The sequence below is a fragment of the Nematolebias whitei genome, chromosome 6 (assembly GCF_014905685.2).
Source record: "Nematolebias whitei isolate Nwh7 chromosome 6, NemWhi1, whole genome shotgun sequence".
Taxonomy (NCBI): domain Eukaryota; kingdom Metazoa; phylum Chordata; class Actinopteri; order Cyprinodontiformes; family Rivulidae; genus Nematolebias; species Nematolebias whitei.
Window position 1 is genome coordinate 24,490,333 of NC_056503.1, and position 7,848 is coordinate 24,498,180.

A 7,848-nucleotide genomic window follows, 5' to 3' on the forward strand; every position below is an offset into this window, starting at 1 on the left:
AAAGAAAGAGGAAGAAGGGGGTGGCAAGGAAGATCGATGATGTCACATGCTTTCTCATGAGTCCACAGCTACATTGTCACATGTTTTGGTTTGCCCCCACCCATACACACGTACTGAAGTGAATGACTATAGATGGTGTAGCTATAGAAAAACTGGAAGAAAGTTATGTTTCACTGGGTCTTTTGAATGATCCAGTTAGGCAGGGCTCCTTTTTCTTCAGTCCTTCAACACAGTTTGTTTCTAGTTGCCTTAGAGTAAAAAAAAAACACGGGGGGAAGCACAGTGAATCTTGTGGGTGGTCATGTGTGTTATTCATCCCGAAGTGAGAGACAACACATTGCTGGCTTTTGATCTCATTTAAAAAAAAATAAAAAAATCTTATGAATCAAAGACACGGAGGCTGGGATAGTTTACTTTGGTGCATTTACTTGTCAAACTTTTAAAAACACCGTATATAGTACGATTTTACTATCATCATCACATCGATCATGCTCAGATGAACTATCTGGTTTCAGCAAAAATCATTCTAGAGTTTCAAAATTCAAAAACGTTTGAAGCTGACTTCTGTCTTTAATTTTTGCCCAAGACAATTCTTGGTTTGTGGTTAATTCAGTGTTAGTTTGTGGTTTTTGATGTTGCCATTCGGCTTCCTCCTGCAGTTCCTCTGTCAGACGCAGCAAGGCGCTCCACACAGTCTCTGTGCCTTTGATCCAATTCAAAGGATCTGTGGCATCTGTGGTTGAACAAATTAGGCAGATTAGGGGAGCCTGTGGTTCTACATTTGGCCCTGCAAATCTCCTGGACTTGGACATTGGTACTTAATTCTTACAGCTTTGATCATTGCAGTTGATGAGAGGAATAGACCACTCTACATTGTCTCATTTCCACCTACTAAAAAAAAAAAAAAAAAATCAGTCTGAACACTTACAAGTGTGGACTAATTTTGATCAAGTTGCATAAAACTAATGTTTAGTCAAATTTAACACGTTTTAATTTTTTCTTTTATTGCCCAACGCCAGAAGGTGAAAGTCGGACGACGTGTTATTCTGTCTTTGTGCGTGCATTTATCTGTTTGTTAGTTAAATATCTCATGGACCACTAGATTAATTTAGTTGAACTTTTCAAGAAGTAATTATTAAAAACACATCTACAACTGTTTAACTTTTTGAGTCAGCACAATTCAAGATGGCTACCCCCGCTAAATGATATTAACAAACACCAAAATTGTTATAACTCAGTCAATTTGACAGCTATTGAACTAGAATTCGGTGTACAAATACACAAGAATCATCCCTAACGCATACTCTGAGTGTTACTAATCATGGAAGATTCTTTGCTTAAAACTTTGGCATGAGCTCTTGGAGTCAACTGTCTGTTAGCAAAATATCTCATGAACCACTGGACAGACTTAATCAAAACTCTGAGAAAGTAATCTGTGGATGTACATTTACATATGATTAACAAATGAAGTTTAGAATGGCGACATATGACATGTCACAACATAACATGATGTATGTTTAAGAACTCTGGCATGAAAAGCAGGAAGGAGTAATAGACTTTTATTTTCAGAGAAAAGAAACTTGGCATTTGTCTTGTCAATAATTAGTCTCTAAACTTTTACAGTGATACACTGTAAATCAAGTGTTTTTTTTAAAGAGAGTTGAACATTTTTAAATTTCTTATTTAATCAGATCTTCATTGCAGATCTGAACAATCTTCAGTTTGCAAAAAGCAAATAAATGTAGCAGGTGCATTTGTTAAATAAATCTGAATTTATGTGATGCCAATAAATAGACAATCATTAAGTCAGCTTTGTAACTACTTAATTTTAATAACTTATTTACTTAAATGCATTTTGGTGTACAGAGATTGGAAATAAAAGGATGTTAAATAAAATAATCTAAATTTAAAATAATAATTTTTTGACTGCCTGATGCACGTTTTTAATTTTTTTAATTTATTTATCCAATCATTAATTTGTCTGATTATATAAAAAATAAAATAAAATAAACAAAACAGGGCTGTTAATTTTAGCTTTATTTTCTTTCTGGTGACCCCAATTAACAACGCTCATCCCTGTTCATTTTCTTAGATGTCAGATCTCAATGATAATCAGCTCCATAATCCACTATAAGTCTTTAATGCCAAAGGGAGATTTGCTGAATCTGCTGGTGTTTTGGATACAACTCTGTTCCAGCATACAGACATGGCAGAACTGGATGAGCCACATATTTTTGAAACAATCCTTATTTTTCTATAGAATCTATCGTACAGTTTTATTAACACAACAACTAATGTCAATTAATTTGTAGCCCAGTTCATTCAAATATGTAAACAGATATGATGCAGCTTGTTTTGGTAAATAATTGACCCTGTGGTCAAAGTGATAAATACGAGAGTTATATACTTTGACATTTTAAAAATATCTTGCTTTTTATGATTTTTTTTTTACCATTTTCTGAAAAACTGACATATAGTTATCCTGCTCTTCATAACAAGCTGCTTCCCTGTCTCTGTCGTTCTCTCTCTTTCTGCCAGAACTGTCAACCTCATAACAACGTGTACATATTCACATCTGCTTCTGCAAGTGTGGAGCTGAAATGAGGAGAGTCTGGATAAGATGAGACAACAGGTGCGTGGAAGCATCACTGTTCGTTGTTTTGGAGCTAACTGTATGTTTCCATCTATAAAAAAAAAGACAGATGGTTTTGATGTACTTTTTTGGATGAGTCCCTTTTAGGCAGTGCTCAGACTGGCAGGGTATGACTAAGGGTATAGTCTCACAGTCTGTTCACATTTACTTGTCTCTCTATGGTGGTAGCATTACTTCTGCAGAGCCTGTGTATCTGTTTGTTCATTTCATAGGAAATGCATTAGTGACACTAACATGACTCATATAGTGTCTAAACAAGCTGTTCTGGGAGTAAAATAACAAAAGACCTGAAGGATCTGGAAAGACTAAAATGAGCTCAGGAGAGGACAGATGATAAATCATTGACATAACTTCACAAACAAGAAATTAACAAAATATAAAATAAACAAATACATTAAAACATGGCAACATACGAAGACTTAGAGTTTAAAATATACAATGTTGAAGATGTGATTGATACAATTTTTTTCCCTGCAATAAAAGACTGAATATTACAATGAAGAACAGTTTAATGACATCAATATAACAAATGGAGGTCTCTCTATTATTCACTTTAATAGTAGAAGTTTAAATGCAAATATATCCAAAATAACAGATTATTTAAAACAGCTAAACAGAACCTTTACAATAATAGCACTGTCGGAGACGTGGCTCAACGATGAAAACACAACTAATGTTCACATGGAAGGGTATGAATTATATCATGTGAACAGAAGCAACAAAAGAGGAGGTGGAGTGGCTCTATTTGTTAAAAATGAAATAAAATGTAAACTAATTATTGAAATGTATTGTTGATAATATCTTGGAAATAATAACAATAGAAATAATAAACAAGAATGATAAAATCATATTGATAAGTTGTGTATATCGATCTCCAGGATCAAATATAGAAATATTCACTGATAAAATCGTACAACTATTGGACAAGAGTTTTAATAAAAGCATTTTTTTCTGTGGAGACTTTAATATTGACCTGGGAAATATAACAGATTCAAATAACATCAGTACATTTACAAATTCATTGTATAGTTTAAATCTTTATCCGTTAATATCAAAACCAACAAGAATTACAACTCATAGTGCTACAATAATCGATAATATTTTCACAAATGTAACAAATGGGGATGTGATGGGAGGTATTTTAATGAGTGATTTAAGTGATCATTTACCAGTTTTCATGATTTATAAAAATGATCAAAGCATTACAAAAGAAATTACAATTAAGAAAAAAACAATAAACACATCAAAAAAAGCAATGGACAAATTAAAAGATGATTTACATAAACAAAGCTGGAAAGACGTGTATGTTGATGATGTGAACAGATCATATGATGAGTTTATGAATATTTTAGGAGCTCTGTATGAAAAGAATTGTGTGCAAAATAATTGTACAAAGAGAAATGTTGTTGATCAACCATGGATGACAAAAGGGTTGAGAAATGTTTGTAAAAAAAAAATTATTTGTATACATGTTTCTTGAAATTGAGAACACAAGAGGCTGAAGAGAAATATAAGAAGTATAAAAATAAATTAGTAGCGACTATAAGGAAACACAAGAAGGAATATTATAGTGATTTATTAAATAAAAGTAATGGTGATATGAAAGCTACATGGCAAGTAATAAATAGTGTTCTGAAAAGTCATAAAGCAAAAACAGGTATTTCACAATATTTTCTGAAGGATGACAATGAAATCCATGATGAAAATGAAATTGTAAATGGATTTAATCATCATTTTGTGAACGTTGGATCAAGACTTGCAGCTAAAATACCAAAAGTAGACAATAATGTGAACCATTCAGTTATAAGTTGTGACAACAGTATTTTTCTTAATGGAACTGACAAAGAAGAAATAATGAATGTAATAAAGAATCTTAGAGCTGCTGCCTCTCACCGAGCAGGTCCTTGGTTCAAACCCTGGTCCAGGGGCCTTTCTGGGTGGAGTTTACATGTTCTCTCCGTGCATGCGTGGGTTTTCTCCAGGTACTCCGGTTTCCTCCCACAGTCCAAAAACATGCATGTTAGGCTGATTGGTAATTCTAAATTGTCCCTAGGTGTGAGTGAGAGAGTGAATGGTTGTTTGTCTCGTTTGTCTCTATGTGTCCCTGTGATGGACTTGCGACCCGTCCAGAGTGTACCCCGCCCCTCGCACAGTGATTGCTGGACATGGGCACCAGCGACCCCCGTGACCCAAAATGGAATAAACGGGTAAAGATAATAGATGGATGGATGGATAAAGAATCTTACAGATAAGAGATCAAAAGACTGGGTGGACATGGATATGATGTTTGTAAAGGACATAATGAGTTATGTTATCGAGCCGTTTACATATATTTGTAATTTATCATTTTCAAAAGGAATATTTCCAGACAATATGAAAGTAGCTAAGGTAGTTCCTCTCTTTAAGAATGGTGATAAATGTGTGTTCAATAATTATAGACCAATATCCTTATTACCACAGTTCTCAAAAATTCTAGAAAAACTATTTGTGACCAGATTAGATACATTTATTACTAAACAAAACATTTTAAGTAGCAGTCAGTATGGGTTTAGAGCAAAAAACTACATCAATGGCTCTCATGGAATTAATAGAACAAATAACTACTGCTGTCAATCAAAAACAGTATTGTGTTAGTATTTTTGTTGATTTAAAAAAAGCATTCGATACTATTGTGTGGATGAACAGATGCTCAGATATATTCATCAATTAACACGGATTCTTCATTTTTCTGGACTGAATAAAACGTGCATTGAATTTAAGGAAATGCAAACGTGAGACGTCATTTATCTTTGACCCATCAAAATGAATGCGGTCATTTATTTACAGAATCAAAGTTTAACATCAAACATTTACAGTAATTTGGCAAATTATGAAAATAACAACAAAAGCAATCAATCAGGAAAAATCATACGGCCATGATTTTTCCGTTGCTTCACCACAGACATTTATGAAAACTGTACAATTATGATCTTTTTATCCACACGGCGGTGGATGAGCACTTTACACAGACATTTCTAAAATATCTGGAAGAATTTCTACTTGAGAGAAGAGTTTAAAGATGGGAAGGAAGTTAAAGGGAGTAAGGATGGTGTTTGAGGGAGAGTGTTGAACAGAACGGCACTCTCCGGGCTTTCTTCAGCTTCTTCCTTACAGTACACTTAGGTGGTGAAATCGACTCTTTTACCTGGAGATGTCTCAGGCGAGGTTCCGTTTAACGCACCCTTCAGCGTCTCCGTAGGATGCTGTTACTCGTCCGGAGTAGCGGCGAGATTCTGTCCGACACAAGCTCACCTCAGTGGAAAATGTTATAATCCCATGAAACTCGGAAGAGCTCTGTGGTCATGTCAGGGTCTTCCCGGCTCCCACAGCTACTGCACAGCGCTAGGACATATCAGAACTGTCCGCGCCGCCGAACTTCTCCAACCCACAGAACTGGGCTTCTCCGCGCAGAACTGAACTCATCCCAACTCTCACAGAACCGAACTGAACCCCACAGAACCGAACAGAGCCCTGTAGACCAGGAAGTACCGACATTTTAAAGAGCTCTTTTCCCGGTTCATTTGGGAGTCTTCCCATTGGTCAGAACCGACCAGACGGGGTGTGTTTTGTGATGTAAGAGGTTAGAAGACAGCAAGAATTGTTATGGAACAGATCAGAAATGTTCTCACAGACAGAGAGAGTTTTGTTTTGGCGAGTTTTAGAAACAGGTGCCAAAACCCCCCTGTTGACGTCTGAGAGGATATAAACAAGACAGTTGTTCCAACGCATGTCTGCTTCGACTCCTGACCCTGGAACGCACACTTGCTCATTCAAAGACAGAAATCAGAAGATGCATAATTACTCTGTAACAGCTTTAACATGAGTTCTAACTTTGCATGAGAATTAAAAATCATTACACAGTTAATAAAATTGATTAGTTCACTGCAACATCTAAAATGGTTTGAACTAAGGCACTTTGATTATCAACATTTGTAAAATAGTAATGATAATAGAACAGAGAGTGTTCTTCCACTTGAATTTTCAAGAAAGAAAGTCTCAGGATGGGTGAACCTGTATTTCTGGATTCAAATCAATGAAATGACAGTTCCTGTCCCACAAGGTTCTTAAGGTCAAGAGTTTTGACCTTAGGCTTAGTCTTGACATCAGGTTAAGTTCACTACAATTGACCACACTATTCTCCTTGAAAAATTAAATAAACATGGTATAAGAGGACCAGCATTACAGTGGGTATCTAGCTATTTAAAAGATAGGAAACAGTTTGTACAAATAAATGGTGTAAGATCTGACCTGTGCAATATCACTTGTGGAGTTCCTCAAGGCTCTCTACTTGGACCAAAGTTATTTATTTTATATGTGAATGACAGTGAATGTATCAGGACTCCTCAAATGTGTCCTTTTGGCAGATGACACCACATTTTTCTGTTTGGGTAAAGATGTAAAATGGATGTTGGAATTGATGAAGACAGAATTTGATAAAATACAAACTTGGTTTAAAATTAATAAATTATCATTAAATTTAGATAAAACTGAATACATGATATTTAGTAACAAAAAGAGAACTGCTGATGATCCATTTAAAATTGAGGGTGTTGAGATTTGTAGAGTTAATGAGATGAAATTTTTGGGTGTAATCATTGATGAACAGCTAACATGGAAAAATCACATAAATTCTGTAAGAACAAAAATATCTAAATCTATTGCAGTACTATACAAAGTCAGGGAATTATTAAATGATAAAGCTCTGTACATGTTGTATAACACAATCATTGTTCCACATTTAATCTATTGCATTGATGTTTGGGGGAAAGCATGTAAAACATTTACAAAACCTATTTTTATTTTACAGAAAAGAGCTGTAAGAATTATCACCAGAAAGCATTACAGTCACCCATCAAGCACATTATTTTATCAACTGAAGTTATTGAAGATCCATGATTTGGTCGATTATAGTATTTTATCAGTTATGTATAGGGCTCAAAATAACACATTACCATTAAATATCCAAAGAAATTTTGTTAAAAGACAAAGTTGTTATAATCTTAAGGGGATAGAGATATTTGTCAAACCAAAATTCAGAACTAGTCTGAAGGGAAGGTCTACCTCAATCCAAGGAGTTGGATTGTGGAATGGTCTAGAGAGTGATGTGAAAAATGCCAAGTCAACGTGTACATTTAAGAAAAAGATCAAAGCTGGAT